The sequence below is a fragment of the Corythoichthys intestinalis genome, chromosome 7, assembly GCF_030265065.1.
Source record: "Corythoichthys intestinalis isolate RoL2023-P3 chromosome 7, ASM3026506v1, whole genome shotgun sequence".
NCBI lineage: Eukaryota > Metazoa > Chordata > Actinopteri > Syngnathiformes > Syngnathidae > Corythoichthys > Corythoichthys intestinalis.
This window is the reverse complement of record NC_080401.1, coordinates 12,924,201-12,943,696: the sequence shown is the minus strand read 5'-3', so window position 1 is coordinate 12,943,696 and position 19,496 is coordinate 12,924,201. Positions and strand designations below refer to the sequence as shown.

General features: G+C 39.6%; 1 protein-coding gene across 2 annotated transcripts in view; it reads left to right on the top strand.

The window, feature by feature from the left end:
* Nucleotides 1-1,000: 1,000 nt before the first annotated feature.
* lrrc7 (leucine rich repeat containing 7) overlaps nt 1,001-19,496 on the top strand; it is a 215,818-nt gene continuing 197,322 nt past the window's right edge. The window contains exon 1 of one of the 2 annotated variants that reach the window (XM_057841526.1): nt 1,001-1,407. The gene's annotated coding sequence lies outside the window, so the exon portion shown is untranslated. The remainder of the gene's footprint in view (nt 1,408-19,496) is intronic. The other variant, XM_057841525.1, reaches the window with a different exon arrangement.

The following is a 19,496-nucleotide window of genomic DNA, read 5'->3' as shown; positions in this document are numbered from 1 at the left end:
TAAATCCGGCGTTAGATCTCTGCATGTGACCGATTGCTAATAAATGAAGAGGAGTGTGGGAAGGCGTGACGCAGTGAATGGCAAAGGTGTCACGTCAATACATTATTAAGTCTATGTTTAGGGGTATGACACACAAGTCACAGTTGAGTAGAACAGGAAAAAGGCTTTTTTTCTCACAGCATTTGAAAGTTAAAAGTTTGAATCCCATTACACTCTTATATGGATGAAATTTGATGAAAAATGTAAAAAGGTCACGTTTTTTTGGAATGAAAATGACAGTTCAATTCAATCAGTTACTATGCACATATTTGATATGAAAGATGGTATAGAATGGATCGTGTTATAACGTGTAGAACATGAAAAGTAATGTCAGTGACTTTGCCGAGTAACTAATTACTCTTACTATGAGGTAACAGTTACTAACTCAATTACTTTTTGGCAGACGTAATTTATAATTGTAATTAATTACTATTTTTAAAGCAAGATTAACAACACTGTAGGCAACTAATTTATTAATTGATTTTAATCGATTCGTTTTTGCAGCGTTATCCTACTCCTTTAACCATTCCTTTAAAAATGTTGCTGAACCTCTCTTTTCCACCTGCAATGTCTGCTCATTTATTGAATAGCAGTTCCCTAAGTGGAAAGGCTGACATCACAGTCAGGTATGGTTGGTCTGTAGTTGTTAATTATACAGAATACCCCCTTCAGTTTTTGAGTATGTAGCTGTATTATATTGCATTGTCAATTCAATATGTCTTTAATCCTGTCATTTGCAGTTCTGCTATTACATATAGTGTTGAGGATGTGCTCAACTCAAGCTGCTGCAGCGAACTAAAATATTCAACACACCTCTACAGAGCGAGAGTGTGTTAAGGACTTGAACTCCATCCTCTCTTTCTCCCACATCTTTTGCGCTTTGGCGGCATACGTTCACATGCCTATCTGTTGCTAGGCAACTATAAAATAAAGGCTCCAGAGTCAGAGGAGAGAGGGAGAGACCGATAATTCACAAGTACTGCAATTCGCCACTGTTTGTTTGGCTCTGCACATGATCTCATCACAGCTTTCAATATCCAACTGTGGATCCATTTGGACTTGTGACTCCTGGTCCACCATTGGGCAACCAATCAGGACAGGCTAAGGGCGGGCCGGGTGGTTCCCAAGGTTACCCTTGTGATTGACGTTGAGTCTCCTGCAGCGGAGCGCGCAGCAGCGTCTCACTGATGCTCCCACTTTCCTCCGGAGACTGTGAAGAAATCTGGAAGCGAGGAAGAAAAGACTGGAGGAAGAAGGATGCTTATTCTTTGAAATATTCCCTGCTTTCCTTACTGGAAAAAATGAACAAGGGACCCCTGGAAAAAGCCAGTTGAGGAAAAGAGGAGGAAGAAGAAGGGAGATTTGTTGGTGAGAGTTGATTGTGTCTGCCTTGCCTTTATTGCTGAACTCTTAATGACAGTGTTATGACTTATTGGGACAGGCTTTGACTGTTTTATGCGCGCGTGGGAGTGAAGGAAAGGTTCTTTGCTGTGTGGGTGTTGAAATCCTTCATACAGTATCACTGTTGTAAATGCTAAAAGAAAATGTATGAACCAGACAATATTCAAATATTTTTTACAAAACCTACATTTGATCCATATCTTAGCGTTTGATATCAAGGCTTGTCAACCATCTGCATGAGAGGAGGAGGAGGAGGAGGAGTATCAATTACATAATGGTTCATCTCCATCAGGGAGTTTAACATCAATAGGCAATACTTTTGTGTTTACGTTTTGATTAACAGCTGTATTTTCTGCATACAATATGTCTACCTTAACATTTGCATCGTGCACGATTCATTAGGACAGACTTTATAACGTCGGTAGGCTACAGTATGAGGTGCTCGTAAATCAAAGTCAGCATCAAGACTATTTTGGTGTCATCAGATTTTGTCCACTTGCACTGCAATGCATTGTACTAGATACTAGTGCACGTAGCATACGCGCTACCAGGCTTCCCTAAAACTGCGAGTGACCTCGGGTAAGATGACAGCTGCTTCCTCCATGCCCTAAGGACTCAATTTTGCACCATCAGGGACTTTCTGCTTAACTGCTTTCCCTAGCAGGAGCCTTATTCTTTACCATCTGAGGACACTAGACTTTGGGACCAGGTGTGTTTATGCAACAAAGTCATTTCTTTTACCTCTTTTTTATTGTGCAAGGCAAGATGGATGGTAGTGCTGTATTAGTTAGAGACTTTCAGGTACTTCAGAGCAGTTTTAGTCACTCTCTGACTTAGATGTTACTGCCTGCCAGCAGAGGATGGAACAACACATCTTCACAGATCAGTCTACTGCAGATATCTAGGCTTCTTTTCTGCTTCAGTAAACAGTATGCAGAGCAGTGGCATAGAGGAAGGCTTCGGAGAGCCACCTGTGAGTCATAGTTGAGTCCACAACATAACAAGTGGGGTACCATTAACCTCCAGGAGGTGTGTTTGCGGAGCAGTTTTTCTTTTCTTTGTCGTGCCTTTTTTTTTTTTTTAAACATAAATTGTTGTGCGATAAATAAATAAATACACCTTCCCGAATAAACAACAAATTGAAATGAAAACAAAAAAGACATTGATCCGACATCACATAATCACATACAATCAATACAAAAATGAAATAAAAAAGGACACCACAACCATCTGCTTTGATCAAGATGAATCAGGATAAAGATGTTATAATAATGATATTCACAGTTTGAACATTTCTATCCTGATTGTCATCAAAATGAACAAAAAATTCTTATTTAACACCTGTCTAATTTCTTTCAACTGATGAAAACTAAATCTGAATGTTTGCAGATACGTATTAAACTTATCTAAAATTATACGATCTTTAAATACTACAGTGGTATGAGAAAGTATCTGAACCTTTTGGAATTTCTCACATTTCTGCATAAAATCACCATCAAATGTGATCTGATCTTTGTCAAAATCACACAGATAAAAAAACAGTGTCCGCTTTAACTAAAACCACCCAAACATTTATAGGCTTTCATATTTTAAGGGGGATAGTATGCATCTTCCTATCATTGTGAAGCAGAATTCACCAAGCATTGGATTGTTCAGCCACTAATAGGGAACGTGAGCTGGGTTTTGACCATCCTGAGACAGGTTGGTTTTACCCTACTGATGATGTGTCGTCGCCATAGTATTCTTGCCTAGTACGAGAGGAACCGCAAGTACAGACATTAGGTGTATTTGCTTGGCTGAAGAGCCAGTGGTGCGAGGCTACCATCTGCGGAACTATGACTAAACGCCTCTAAGTCAGAATCCCGCCTAGCTGTGACGATACCGTAGCGCCACGGCACTCCGGTGTAACACCGATAGCCGGCCCCTTCCTCAGGGGCTGCTCGTGACCGGGCCGGGGCGCGCCCCGGACGAAGGGCACCCCCATCACCCAGTCACGCACAACACGTTCGTGGAGAGCCTAGTGCTAAATGACTTGCAGATGACCTGATTCTGGGTCAAGGTTTCGTGCGCAGCAGAGCAGCTACCTTGCTGCGATCTATTGAAAGTCAGCCCTCGATCCAAGCTTTTGTTATTGGCCAGATGGACCGCCGGCCTATCCGGTCTACTAGGGGTTAGGGTTAGGGCATGACAATACACAATCAGAAGGAAAACAGTATCTTATTTTCAATGAATTAAACCCACCTGGATGCAACGAACTGTATGTAAAAAAATGTTGTTCTAGAGTTTAAGAGGACGCTTGCAGTTGTCAATAGCCTAATGCTAACACGAACGTGAATGCTATGCTAACGCTACGAGTTACATTTGGTGTGTGATGGTCACTCAGTCCAGACTTTTAAAGGCTAAAGCAACATTGTATATTCTCTCTTGACAAGATATGAAAACAAATCTGACCGCGTGTTTCAAAACACGCAAAAGCCTGGAGAGGACACTGGTGAGTTGGTGGGGGCGGGGGGGCGCAGCACGACACAACCAGACACTGCTACGATGCAGGCTAACTACTCATAAAATATCACACATTGTAAACAAGTGACGAAAACAATGGCGAATTTTCATCTCGTTCTTGTCTCGTCAGACGAAAACTGGAATTTGTGTCGTTGATTTTATTTTCCCAAGTAAGCTTGCTATTGTCTCATCATCGTCATAAAAAAATTGTTCATCGATGAAATATTTTCGTTATAGTTATTGTCGATGAAAACAACACTGCGTTAGACTCAGTGGTGTTACACAGTTATTATGATTTCCTAACATAACAAAACCCAACAATGATGCCAGAGCAACATATTATGTAGCATGTATGACTGAGAAGATTGTAAGTCAAACCATTCTTTAAACAAGCAGATTTCAAATCTGTGAGATTGTGATCTCACACTGTGCTTTATCATGCGAGTAAGTAACTGCCCACTTTTTGCTTTCAATGGGCATGCAAGGTCTTAATAGAAACATTTTAAATGTAAGCATTAATAACAATAACGTGAATCTGTCTGGTCGCAGAGGCGAGCCAAACGACTGACTAAAACAGATGGAAAATAATCATTCTGCCATTTTCAATGCACATTGTTTTGCTAATCTGATAAAATGATATCAAAACCTATAAAAAAATAATATACACTACTGGTCAAAAGTATTGGCACCCCTGCAATTCTATCAGATAACGCTCAATTTCTCCCAGAAAATGATTGCAATTACAAATGCTTTGGTAGTAATTTCTTCATTTATTTTGCTTGCAATAAAAAAACACAAAAGAGAAAGGGAATTAAAAAGAAAAAAAAAATCATTATCATTTTACTCAAAACTCCAAAAATGGGCCGGACAAAAGTATTGGCACCCTTTGAAAAATCATGTGATGCTTCTCTAATTTGTATAATTAACAGCATCTGTTACTTACCTGTGGCACATAACAGGCGGTGGCAATAACAAAATCAAACTTGCAGCCAGTTAAAATGGATTAAAGTTGACTCAACCTCTGTCCTGTGTCCCCTTGTCTACCACATTGAGCATGGAGAAAAGAAAGAAGACCAATGAACTGTCTGAGGACTTGAGAAGCAAAATTGTGAGGAAGCATGGGCAATCGCAAGGCTACAAGTCCATCTCCAAAGACCTGAATGTTCCTGTGTCTATCGTGCGCAGTGTCATCAATAAGTCTAAAGCCCATGGCATTGTGGCTAACCTCCCTAGATGTAGACGGAAAAGAAAAATTGAAGAGAGATTTCAACGAAAAATTGTGCGGATGGTGGACAAAGAACCTCGAAGAACATCTAAACAAGTTTAAGCTGTCCTGCAGTCCGAGGGTAAGACAGTGTCAACCTGTCCTATCCGTATGCGTCTGAATGAAAAGGGATTCTATGGTAGGATATCCAGGAAGACCCCACTTCTGACCAAGACACATAAAAAAGTCGGGGTGGAGTTTGCCAAAACTTACCTGAGAAAGCCAAAAACGTTTTGGAAGAATGTTCTTTGGTCAGATGAGACAAAAGTAGAGCTTTTTGGGAAAAGGCATCAACATAGAGTTTACAGGAAAAAAAACGAGGCCTTCAAAGAAAAAAACACGGTACCCACAGTTTAATATGGCGGAGGTTCCCTGATGTTTTGGGGTTGCTCTGCTGCCTCTGTCACTGGACTGCTTGACCGTGTGCATGGCATTTTGAAGTCTGAAGACTACCAACAAATTTTACTGCATCATGTAGGGCCCAGTGTGAGAAAGCTGGGTTTCCCTCAGACACAAAACACACAAGAAAATGGTTTGAAAGGTTGTCGCCAGGGATGTCCTCTCTCTCCATTACTATTTGATATGGCAATTGAGCCATTTGCGATTGCAATCCATTCTAACGCACAATTTAGGGGACTTGTGGTGGGGCAGACGGAATATAGAATTGCCCTTTATGCTGATGACATCATTTTAAGGATTTCCAAACTATCAAAGTCAATACCAGTGCTGTTGCAACTAATTGAGTCTTTTGGCAAGATTTCTGGCTACAAGGTGAATAATAGTAAATCCTCTATATTGTTACTCAATACTGATGAAAGCGACAACCCACTTCCGGTAACGATCCAATTTAACGTGGTCGAAAAATTTGAATACTTAGGGATTCAAATTTTGCCCAAAATAGAACACGTGGTTGGAGCAAATTATTCTCCATTAAGGGAAGAAATTATTAAATCAATAGACAGGTGGAGTTCACTACCAATATCTGTAATCGGTAGAATTAATGTATTGAAAATGAATGTGCTTCCCAAGTTAATATATCTCTTTCAGAATATCCCCTTGCCACCTCCTCCAGAATTCTTTTCAACATTAAAAAAGGAATGGGTAAAATTTATATGGAATAACAGAAGGTCTCGATTGAGACTAACACTGCTGTATCTCCCATTCGATCGGGGTGGCTTGAAATGCCCTAATCTGAACTGGTACTATCAAGCAACTCAACTGAGATCTATTATGTTTTATTTTCTGATCAAAGACCCTCCATGTTGGGTCGAAATGGAGTCCTGTGGTCTTAACTTGCCGGTCTTTTTATATTTATATTCTGATTTGAAAAAAAGGTTGCTCAAGCACACCAAAAACCCAATTTTGAAAAATATGATAGCAATATGGCATCAAATAAAAGAATATTTAGGAGAACCAAATACTCTATCCCGTTTTAGTCCAGTCTGGGGAAATAATTTGTTCGTTCCAGGGAGGGCGGACGCTATATTTAAGTTGTGGCACTCAAAGGGACTTAAAACGATTAATGATTTCTATATTTCTTACACAAACGTTATGATGTCCTTCGAGCAATTAAGACTGAAATTCGGACTTGACGGAAAGCATTTTTTAAAGTATTTGCAACTTAGGAGTTTTATTCAAACAAATTACAGTCTTGATCTCCTTAAACCTCCTCTCACTTTTTTAGAGGATTTGATGACTAAAGATATTCTTAGGAGAGGGGCTATCTCGAGTTTGTACAAAATTCTAATGTGTAATTCTCCTGAAAATTCAAAGGACAAAATGAGGGCATGGATTCATAACTTGGATAAGGGCATAACAGAAAGGGAATGGGCTAAACTGTGTGTAAATGCTCAAACCATATGCATGAACGCACGGTTGAGACTTATTCAATACAAGTGGATAATGAGAACATACATAACACCAGCAGAACTTAACATATATAATAAAAATATTCCTGATACCTGCTTTAAATGTACAGGAGAAAAAGGTACCCTGTATCACTGTGTATGGCAATGTGGAAAAGTTAAGAAATTTTGGGATGAAGTAAGAAGTACGTTGGAGGGAATGATTTTAAAAGACATTTTTTTCTGTTGGGATTGTTTCCAGAAGAACACAATTACAACAAACATGAACGGACACTTATCAATTTTGGTTTAATAATGGCAAAGAAATGCATTGCATTAGTATGGAAATCGGATCGTGGACCTTCTGCCAAACAATGGATCAATCAGATGTTGTCAGTTATACCTCTAGAACGCATGACGTACATATTGAAGGGAAAACAACAGCTTTTTGAGGACTTGTGGACACCTTTTATGAATTCTGTCAAAAAGATGAAATTGTCTTGAGGCTTACAATATCATATTAGGGACTGTGATTTTGTGTTTATGGAGGATAAATGGGGTGAAGCTGGAGCTTAATTATAGGAGAGGAACAACTTTTTTTTTGTTTGTGTTTTTTTGGGGGGGGGGGTATGTTCTCGGTGTGGTCTTTATGGTATTGTTTTGATGGTGTGAATTATTAGTTTGAAAATCAATAAAAATATTGTGGAAAGAAAATGGTTTGAAAGAAAGCACTGGAGACTTCTAAAGTAGCCAACAATGAGTCCAGACCTGAATCCCATAGAACACCTATGGAGAGATCTGAAAATGGCAGTTTGGAGAAGGCACCCTTCAAATCTCAGAGACCTGGAGCAGTTGGCCAAAGAAGAATGGTCTAAAATTCCAGCAGAGTATTACTGGATACCGGAAGCGGTTGTTCGCAGTTATTTTGTCTAAAGGTTGTGCTACCAAATATTAGGCTAAGGGTGCCAATACTTTTGTTCGGCCCATTATTGGAGTTTTGTATAAAATGATCATGATTTAATTTTTTTTTTTTCTCTCTTTTTTGCTTTTTAATTGCAAGCAAAATAAACGAAGATATTACTACCAAAGCATTTGTAATTGCAATCATTTTCTGGGAGAAATTGAGCATTATCTGACAGAACTGCAGGAGTGCCAATACTTTTGGCCAGTAGTGTATGAAAATACAAAGTCACGTTAAATAAATTGAGTTAATATAAGGGTAGCGTCTGTGAATGCATTTGTGTATGAGTCTTTGTCGCGTTTACTCTATGGTTGCATCATTTTTAGTAGAATTATGAAATGGTAAGCAATGGCGAAGATGTTGAGAGGGAGCAAATGCTGCAAGAGAGAAACAAATAGAAGCAACTGGGAAAACTAAAACTTGATATTTTTTTAAAAATTTGGTTTGAAAGTATTGTGCCTTGCTTAAGGGCAACATGACAAGTAAGGACGCAGACTCTCATCTCGAAGTACTGTATATTCTCGTGGTGATACATACATACTGGATCAGTTGAATAATTTTTGACTATGTTTTAGAATATGTGCCTGTTGCTATATACCGTGGACCACTTTTGAGCAACAGTTGATTGAAGTTTGATCTGATTTCATTATGTATGTGTTTCTTTGTGATTTGCTACCATCAATTTTGTTTGCTTTAGGTCAACAAGTTTGGACGTTAAGTAGTCCTAACCTCTTAAGTTTAGTAAACAGGTGAATCACTTGATTCCCTTCAGGTTTAAAAATGAAGTTGATTATCTAGACTTGAATGCCTATGTCACAAGCACATCGTCTGCCTCTCTAAACCGCCAGTGGCCACTGGTGACCAACAGTCTGACTCAATTCCTTTGAAAATACTCGGAGGACACACAGACCCAGACGTGAGTGAGTGAAGAAAGTAGGCAAAAAGTGTTGGCAGAAGTGACACGGAAAGTAGCCTTAATGGGTTTAATGTTAAAGTGGGGCAAATAAGTATTTAGTCAACCACTAATTGTGCAAGTTCTCCCACTTGAAAATATTAGAGACGCCTGTAATTGTCAACATGGGTAAACCTCAACCATGAAAGACAGAATGTGGAAAAAACCCAGAAAATCACATTGTTTGATTTTTGAAGAATTTATTTGCAAATCATGGTGGAAAATAAGTATTTGGTCAATAGCAAAAGTTCATCTCAATACTTTGTTATGTACACCTTTGTTGGCAATAACGGAGGCCAAACATTTTCTGTAACTCTTCACAAGCTTTTCGCACACTGTTGCTGGTATTTTGGCCCATTCCTTCATGCAGATCTCCTCTAAAGCAGTGATGTTTTGGGGCTGTCGTTGGGCAACACGGACTTTCAACTCCCTCCACAGATTTTCTATGGGGTTGAGATCTGGAGACTGGCTAGGCCACTCCAGGACCTTGAAATGCTTCTTACGAAACCACTCCTTTGTTGCCCTGGCAGTGTGTTTGGGATCATTGTCATGCTGAAAGACCCAGCCACGTCTCATCTTCAATGCCTTTGCTGATGGAAGTAGATTTTCATTTAAAATCTCTCGATCCATGGCCTCATTCATTCTTTCCTTTACACAGATCAGTCGTCCTGGTCCCTTTGCAGAAAAACAGCCCCAAAGCATGATGTTTCCACCCCCATGCTTCACAGTGGGTATGGTGTTCTTCTGATGCAATTCAGTATTCTTTCTCCTCCAAACACGAGAACCTGTGTTTCTGCCAAAAAGTTATATTTTGGTTTCATCTGACCATAACACATTCTACCAGTCCTCTTCTGGATCATCCAAATGCTCTCTAGCGTCTGCGGGCCTGGACGTGTACTTTTTTCAGCACGGGGACACGTGTGGCAGTGCAGGATTTGAGTCCCTGGCGGCGCATTGTGTTACTGTGGTCCCAGCTCTCTGAAGGTCATTCACTAGGTCCCCCTGTGTGGTTCTTGGATTTTTGCTCACCGTTCTTGTTATCATTTTGACGCCACAGGGTGAGATCTTGCATGGAGCCCCAGATCGAGGGAGATTATCAGTGGTCTTGTATGTCTTCCATTTCCTAATAATTGCTCCCACAGTTGGTTTCTTTACACCAAGCATTTTAACCATTGCAGATTCAGTCTTCCCAGCCTGGTGCAGGTCTACAAATTTGTCTCTGGTGTCCTTCGACAGCTCTTTGGTCTTGGCCATAGTGGAGTTTGGAGTGTGACTGACTGAGGTTGTGGACAGGTTTCTTTTATATCGATAACGAGTTAAAACAGGTGCCATTAATACAGGTAACGAGTGGAGCCTCGTTAGACAAAGTTAGACCTCTTTGACAGCCAGAAATCTTGCTTGTTTGTAGGTGACCAAATACTACTCTAATTTGGAAATAAATTCTTTAAAAATCAAATAATGTGATTTTCTGTTTTTTTCCCACATTCTGTCCCTCATGGTTGAGGTTTACCCATGTTGACAATTACAGGCCTCTCTAATCATTTCAAGTGGGAGAACTTTCACAATTGGTGGTTGACTAAACACTTATTTGCCCCACTCTAATTTAAACTATTCTTAAATAGTAATAATAATTTAGAGAAAAACTTTTACAATAGGTACCCATTAGACAGCCTGCAAAGTGGCTGCAACTAACGATTAGTTTTTATAATCGATTAATCGGACGATTTATTAAATGGTTAATCAATTAATCAGATAAAAGCCACTTTTTTCAGTCACCTTCACAATTTAACTTGAAGTTATTTTAGGCATGTTGTCATGCATGTCCCCAACTGTACTGTTTTAAGTACATAAAACTTGTTAAAGATTTTAATAAAGGTTCTGATTATAAAACATAAAAAATTCCTCTGCACAGAAATCACAAAAGTGCTGCCGATTGACATTTTTTTTTCTTTTTGGCAAAGTGCTGATATAAATTGTCTCAATGACTCATACATTTTTAAAAACAAACTGAACAACAAAATCGAAAAGGGAGGAGGCAGACTGTAAGCAATCCGTTTTATTTATCCAACAAAGTGTTCAGTCATACAATCCAAATTCAATTTCAAAGCACACTCTCTTGTATGACAATTTACAGTTTGAATGGGAGTTTGTGTTGAAAGGAGACTAGGCTGTTATATGAATGGGTTTATGTATGTGGTTTCTTTATAGAGAAATAAGACAACTTTACTATCTGACAATACATAATAAAAGTGCTAATATGCGTCTCCCAAACGCAATACAAACGGACACTTAAGACACTAATTAGCATAATCGCTAACTAGCCTCGCGCTCTTTGCCAAGTAGTGACATCTCATCAACGAAAGCCCTTTTCACACACATATTCGGGGAATTTCCCGTGTAAGGTGACGTGGGATTTACTTGCGTCTTTGCTTACACGCATGTAGAGATGTCCTGAGAATGACGCGGATTGGACACGTTCACAGACTTGCCCCGTGTTGCCCACTGGCGCTCTCTGTGCAGGGAGGACTGCTGGCGCAATTTTATAACCTGGACATTACGTTATTTTGGTCGGCATCGGCTGTCACAATGTTGGTCAAATTGTGTTTTGTTCCGGAGGGAGCGTTCCCGTAAATGCAGCCAATTGAAGCTCATCAAGAATGTATTTAAGCCCAGGCGATCCAAGAGAAGGGTGTCGTGATATTAATTTGCTTCGACACCTCTACCGCCCTTGTTTTGAAATCCCCTACGTTGTGCTGGTATTTCATACGGTGGCTCCTAACCGCTGAGTGAGCCACCCCAAAAGCCGCCGGGGGAAGGAAGAATCCCGCTGGCTTTGTTTTGTTGTCTTATCAGCTCTTTAACCTACTGCTTAGGTTAGTGTTATTGTTCCCCGTCGACCTACTGTCACGGACCCATTGTGTTATTCCCCCTTTTCCGCGATTGCTTGTATTTTTGTTTGTATTTAATAAACCCTTGAACGCATCCCTCCGTTGTTTTCTGATTTGAAGTACAACCTTAGTTCCGCAGTTGTTTTCTGATTTGAAGTACAACTTTGTTTCCGCAGTAGCGAACCATATCATAGACAACAAAATAAACCACACATTTCCAAAGATGGATGATGGACTCTCTTCCTCGGCTCTACGATCGCGTAGCAATTTAAATTTGTTATATTTTCAGTTTGATTTAGCTTTTTCCAGCTTGCACCGTTGATAACTGCGATCTTTGTGTGCCGCTTTTCGTCTTACTGCGAAGAGAGAGGAAGTGACGATCGGCCCGCCATGATATTTATGTCATCAGCCATCGTGCTGTGACCCGGGAATTTAACGCCTGCTTTCACGCACACCGCTTCCTGGTAAAGTCCCGGACATAATACTAAGACGCGACCCGTGAAATGTCCGCGTAATCTCCGTGTCAGTCGACCCTGAAAATTGGTTTCACACATAAGGGCTACCCGTTTAAATCCCGAGATTTTCCCGGTAAATTCATTGGCAACTAATTTTTTAATCGATTTAATTGATTAGTTGTTGCAGCCTTAATGTATGTTTACCGTATTTTTACTTAAAAAAAAATTTATATATGTATTTCCAACCATAGACTTCACCATCTGATAGTAAAATCTATGGCCCAACTACCGTATTTTGATGGCCAACGACTGCAAATGAAGAGTATCCACCCTTAAAGATAAAAGAAATTGTCACTGTAGTTCAACATAGTATGTTCAAAGGTTCCTATGAATGTAAATTGAAAATTAAAAAAAAAAATGCTCACAAATGGAACCTTCTCCAGTACCAGACTAGGAATTTTCTGTCAAACAATGTACAGTATTTGCCAGAAAAACAACAGCTGCAGCTGAGGCGGATGTCCACAAACTATACAAAATAGGGTATTCCCACCCTTGAATTTTTTTTTTTTTTTTTTTTAATTCCCAGACTAAACTTTGCGTAGACAACTAACCTCCTCCTAGAAGGACTCGACTCAGTCACATTTTTAAATGTACACACACCTATCGGAATAGCATTTTAGTGTTTAAAAAACAAACTCTGAGTGGTTTATGACACAATATGAGACTAATGTGTCTGTTGTTGAACTAATTGTTGCCGATATAGACGCTACAAGATGATGGCAGAGCACTACTTTTCTCAATTTGAAACCCCTTTAAGTGCCTATGACAGCAAAAAGCATGTTTATTTCATTTTTCACGCGGTATTTTATGCTCCTGAATGAAAATGACCGCTTCGATAGCAAGACAAGGCAAGGCAAGGCAAATTTACATTAAGTTAAGTTCTGTACATCACATGAAGATCATAAAAATTACATTAAAATCAATAGAATGTAAAAACAAAGACAATCAAGATAGGAAATAAAATTATACATAAAAATCACATTTAATCACAACTAGAATAAAAAATAAAGAAATAAAATATAAATACTACTACTACTGCTAATAATTGAATTCAGCAATGGAGATTAGCACAAGAGGAATAGAAAGCAAACAGATTTAAATATATGGACAGTTATGGATATGAAGTGCTAAACAAAAGCGTTTTCAGCTCTGATTTAAAGGAGCTAATAGTTTGAGCATACTTCAGACCTTCAGGTAACTTGTTCCAGAGGTGAGGAGCATAGTAACTAAATGCTGCCTCACCCTGCTTGGTTCTTGTTCTTGGAACATACAGGAGACTGGTTCCAGACGACCTTAGGGGTCTAGATCAGGGGTGTCCAAACTTTCTGCAAAGGGGGCCAGATTTGGTGTGGTAAAAATGTGAGGGGCCGACCTTGGCTGAGGTTCTTTACGGACAACAACAATATAAATCTAAACAAATTTTAGCAAGCCATTCTGTTTCACATTTGCTTTTTTATTATAATTTCAAGTCTTAAGCATGTTTTTTGAAACATGCATATCACATGCAGTTGAATATTCACTTCTTTTTTTTCTTAAACAAACTAGCTTCAAGTTGCTTCAATTTCTCATAGTTCCTTCGCTGCAATCTTGTCGTACATGTCAGCGTGTCTCATTTGGTAATATCGCTTGACATTGAACTCTTTAAAAACAGCCACTGTCTCTTGGCAAATGAGGCAGACACATTTGTTGCGTATTTCAGTGAAGAATCAGTCCAATTTCCACCTACCCTTGAAGCGCCGGCCCTCATAGTCAACTTTCCTTTTTTTGTTTATTGTCGCCATTTTAGAAAATTGGGGGTAAAGCGTCACACGCAGTGATGTCACTCAGAATGCAGCTGCCCTCTAGTAGATAAATGAGGAACAGCATTTAGTGTAAACTACTTCATATGCTGCTCAATTTAGTCTATGTGCGGGCCAGACGTTATGGGTTTTATGAAAGAGGCTGCAGGCCGGATGAAATTTGACCATCGGCCGCATTTGGCCCCCGGGCCGGACTTTGGACATGTCTGGTCTAGATGTTTCATAGGAATCTAACAAATCAAGCATGTATTTTGCTCGAAGGCCATTTAGTGTTTTGTAGACGAGCAGTAGTATTTTATAGTCTATCCTTTGACTCACTGGAAGCTAGTGTAACGATTTCAAGACCGGTGTAATGTGGTCCAGTTTCCTTGTATTTGTGAGGACTCTGTGTGTGTGGAAGCGATCGTTGAGTGTTGAATGAGTGACTTCCAGCTCCACTCTCGAATTGAGGACTAATGCGAATGTGACATCACCCGGGTCAGCAGCTTACAATACAGCATTGCTTTATAGCATACAGATGGACTGCGGATTCAGCTGCTTTTGCGGATTAATTTGTTTATTTTTCGCATCACATCAGCCAAATGTGCTGCAGGGTTTTGTTGCTGCACCAGGGAGAGGAGTGTGAGCCTTTTTGGGTTTCAAAAAGTTCCCGTTCACCCCGAGATTGGCCAAAACAAGTCTGACAACTGTGGGACCATTGGACTTATGAGGATGTTACTAAACATCCTGTTCTGTATTATGTCAAATACTGGGATCATGGCACACGTTTTAGTAAGGAAGTGGCTTCCATTTTGTGGCTGACAATGCTCCTTGTCCACCGAGAATGCCATTCGGCCGATGACTGGCGGCTTGTCGCACCCACCCCTCGAGCCTCTTCGCGTGCTCGTGCGCTTCTCCATAGACCACTATCCTCGGGTTGGGCTTGGGCAGCTACGCGCTCCTTCGACGTCGGCTGGTTTGTCTGGCGGTCATTCTCCAGCTGCTTCCCCGGGAAACAAGCTCTCCTGCCCGCAGCAGGGGAACGACGAGCTGTAACTTGCTTGCTGCCGGCGGGGTTGCTGGTCCGTGAAGACAATCAACAACTCCGCCGCCGTGTGATATGATCCGAGGTGGTTTTGTGTCGCTATGAAAGGCGAGAATAAGACTTGGAAATGCCGCTCAGTTCGAGTTAGCATGTCGGCTAGCTGTCACGCCTCCTGGTTTGTTTATGCTCTCCGAAGCCGGGGCAGGGAAATGACAAAAGCCGGACTAACTCCGGTGGCGTAAAATATCGTTTGGGAGGTGCAAGATGTCCACAGTTTTGACCATTATGGAGTAATTTTGCCATGTCGTCCTGAATAAATGCATTTTTAATATTTCATATTCCATTTAGCGCAAGACTGTTATTTGTCACGACCTTGCTGTTTATTTTAGCAATTGGGTAAAAATGCATAGATAAAAAGAATATCCTTTAAAAATATTGGAGTAGACAGATTGAAACAATGACATTTTGCCGCTCTCTTCGACACATTTTCCTCGTTCTGAATAATTCCCCATCAATGGGCTGAATTCTAAATCAGATGAAATCGTGACCCTGCCGACATCATCCTCCAGCTGGGGACGGTAGAGCACTATAATTACAGGCAGGGGCTAATTGGCAGATTAAAAGACTAATTTCTCGTCATCTGCGCTTTGCCAAATTGTTGTATATAGTCGAATCGTCTCAAAATATGAGTCTAAGTCACATACTAATGCTTTTTAAGATTTTTGTTATGTTGTCACAGGCACTTTAACTCTTTATTATACTTCTTTTGTACCAAGACGCCTAAAGGTGGTGACAAAGTAATGCTTTTATTTCTTTGGCCTGAGCCCTAAAAAACAAAGAGCGCCCCTAACTATTTAACAGTTAGTCAAGTAGCCCTAAACCTGAAATTTTAGGGTTCAAAGCAGAACATTTAGAGGGAGACAATTGACTTACACAGTAAATATTCACGCCCAAAAACTTAACTTTGCAATGTGCAAAAACAAAGTTTGGAATCTAGGTTTGTCAGCAAGAAATGATTAAAACAAGTCACTCAGGTGTGAATCAGTGAAAGATTCACTTGCACCTTGTCGAATATTACAATAAAAAAGGTATTGATATAGGTCAGGTTTTTTCAGCAATGCCCACCAACCCTTCAAAATAATTGGAAAAAAATCAGCTAATAAGTGCAGGGGTCCATGCTGCTTGCTTTTTGTAAGGCATGAACGATTTTATATGTGCTTGTACCTCTTGCATCAGTTCACGCAGCTTCTATTTTTTCATCACACTACACCGAAAAATTCATCCCACACAGTTTCTCCTCCGTATTACTGATTCTTTTTTCTCTTTGACTCAAGTCAGCAGTGACTTTCTTCTTCTTCTTTTCCTTCCTGCCGTGTCTTTTGGTGGCTTTTATAGCTCATGGTCATGGTAAATGTGTGATTCTTGCATTAGCTGATACTTGATTATAAATATGCAGTAATGTTCTGTTCTGCAAGACAACTCTGATCACACACTGTCCACCCACACACAGGATGCTTGTGGACATGCACACACAGAGACACATAGAGAGCCACAGGAGTGAGCACCCTCTGACTGGCTCTTCAGACCTTTAGAGTTGTTGATGATTTTCACACAGTGTGTGATGTCCTCTTTGATTCAAAGAAGTGTTGATAATGCCCTACAGGATACTTTCTAACAGAGCAACTGTGCTGATGACAATTTTCACGTTTGTTTGTTTAAACAAGACAATAAAATGCACAATAGACATGTTGGTTATAATACAGTATTCAGCTCTATGAGTTGATAACTCTCTGAAAATGCAATAACTGCTTCAATGTTATTTTCAGATAGGCTAAATATTTACTATGTCCTTTGAATTGTTTCTAATCTGATGTACAAATTTTCTGCCATTGCATTAAAAAATGAGAAGGAGATATTTAAACTTATTTCATCTAACCTCTATTTTGCATCTTCATTAATTGTAAATGTGTCTTGTGTAGTAATAAACAATGTGTTTACTTTAAGCATTATTTTTGTGCTTTTTAAAAATTGTTTAACCAGGTGAAAAGATTTTAACATTTCAGACTAAGAAACACTTGTCAATGACAAATTTATTGTCCGATCATTTTAGCTGATTTAGGACATTCAAAAAATTACATGTTTTGCTCAATCAGGTCAACAATTTGAACTATGGCCACTTTTTTATGTTCATGTGTGGGTATTTTCACTTGATGTAAGGGGCTCCTAGCGATGTGAAATACGCTAATAGTCTGTGAGTGAGAAAGTACAGGGGTATGAGAAAGTATCTGAACCTGTTGGAATTTGTCACATTTCTGCATAAAATCACCATCAAATCTGATCTGATCTTTGTCAAAATCACACAGATAAAAAAAGAGTGTCTGCTTTAACTAAAACCATCCAAACATTTTTAGGTTTTTATATTTCAATGAGGATAGTAGGCAAACAATGACAGAAGGTGGAAAGTAAGTAAGTGAACCATCACATTTAATATGTTGTGGGGCCCCCCTTTGGCAGCAATACCTTCAGCCAGAAACTTCCTGTAGCTGCAGATCAGTCCGGCACATCGATCGGGACTAATCTCAGGGGTGAAAGTGGCTAGAATTTCTTGCCGGAACTCCCCGACGTGAAGGTCGCCACGGAGCCAGAAATTTTATTTATTTATTAATTCTTTTCCTTTCATTTTTTTTGGGGGGGGGGGGGGGGGGGGGTCAAACCTCCTAAACTACTGAATGCAAAGAAAACGGTTTTAGCACAGTAATTTCTATAACACATATAAAAAATTGATTTTCATTCAAAATTGTATTTTTTTTCAATGATTTGCAAAATAAAAGTTAACAAAGACAGCAATAACCCCAACCCCCATCTCCTAATTTTTTATTTTCCCTCAATTCCTCACATACTAAATGCCATATCTCAATTTTAACTACTTAACAACATACGATGTATATTAAAATTGAAGTTAATGTAAACATTTACTTTTTTTTTTTTTTTTTTTTAATAACAAAGCTATAAGTAACATACATTCAGAAAAATAAGTACAAATGACTTATATTATGCAGAGTGAAATGGAATATATTTTGAAGATTGCGCAAACATTGAATTTTTTAAATCATAAGGAAATGAATAAGTAGCCTAACATAAATGAACAAAAATATGTCCAAAGTGCATATTGACAGCTAAGATGTTCTGAACCTCCCCATCAGAGCAAATAAAACTAAATATAATGAATAAGCCTCCTCAACTCTTTCGTTGCTCTTAAAGATTTGATCCATTTTATGTTGCATTGCCCTTTTTTTGTCACATGAATTCAACAACCTTTTTTTTTTTTTTTTTTTTGCTGTTCCAGAAAACAGGCACATGTGAACCAATCACAGCTAACTACCTCTGCTGATCACATGTCAGTATGTCAGCCAATTGAACGGATAAAGGAGTCCAGGCGTTTTGCTTTGCTGCGTGCATTCGCACATTGATGTGACTCATCATCGTCAGACTCAGATAACTGCAGCAGCTGGGGAAACCTCCATGCCGTCCGTGGAATAAAATAATAAATATAGGTGGAAATGGATTACGCTACACAAGCACTTTATTATGCTTGCTGTTAACACTTGTGTATTTGTGTATGTAAATCTGATGTTGGTAGATTGTTTTCTTTCTTGGAGATGAAATGCATGTGTGGCAGCTTAGCATTTTTTTTTTTTGCATAGCGTTTTGACAGTTGCCGTCATATTTTTGGAATCAAAGCACCGTGTACCGGAACAGCATTCCGGCCCTGAATTTTATACCGGTACTGCTTTCTGACCCTGAATCTTATACCGGAACTGCGTTCCTGACCGTTCTGGCCCACTTTTACCCCTGATCTTGGCCCATTCTTCTCTACAAAACTGCTGTAGTTCAGTCAGATTCCTAGGATGTCTGGCATGAATCGCTGTCTTTAGGTCATGTCACATTATCTCAATGGGGTTCAAGTCTGGACGTAGACTTGGCCACTCCATAATGTGTGTTTTGTTCTTCTGAAACCATTCTGAAGTCGATTTACTCCTGTGTTTTGGATTATTGTCTTGTTGCAGCATCCATCCTCTTATTAGCTTCAACTGTCTGACAGACAGCCTCAGGTTTTCCTTCAAAACATCCTGATAAACGTTTGACTTCATTCTTCCATTCATGCAAGTTGTCCAGGCTCTGAAGCAGCAAAACAGCCCAAAATCATAATGCTCCCTCCACCATGCTTCACGGTGGGTATGAGGTGTTGATGTATGTGAGCTGTTCCATATTTCCTCCACACATTCCGTTGTGTGTTACTCCCAAAC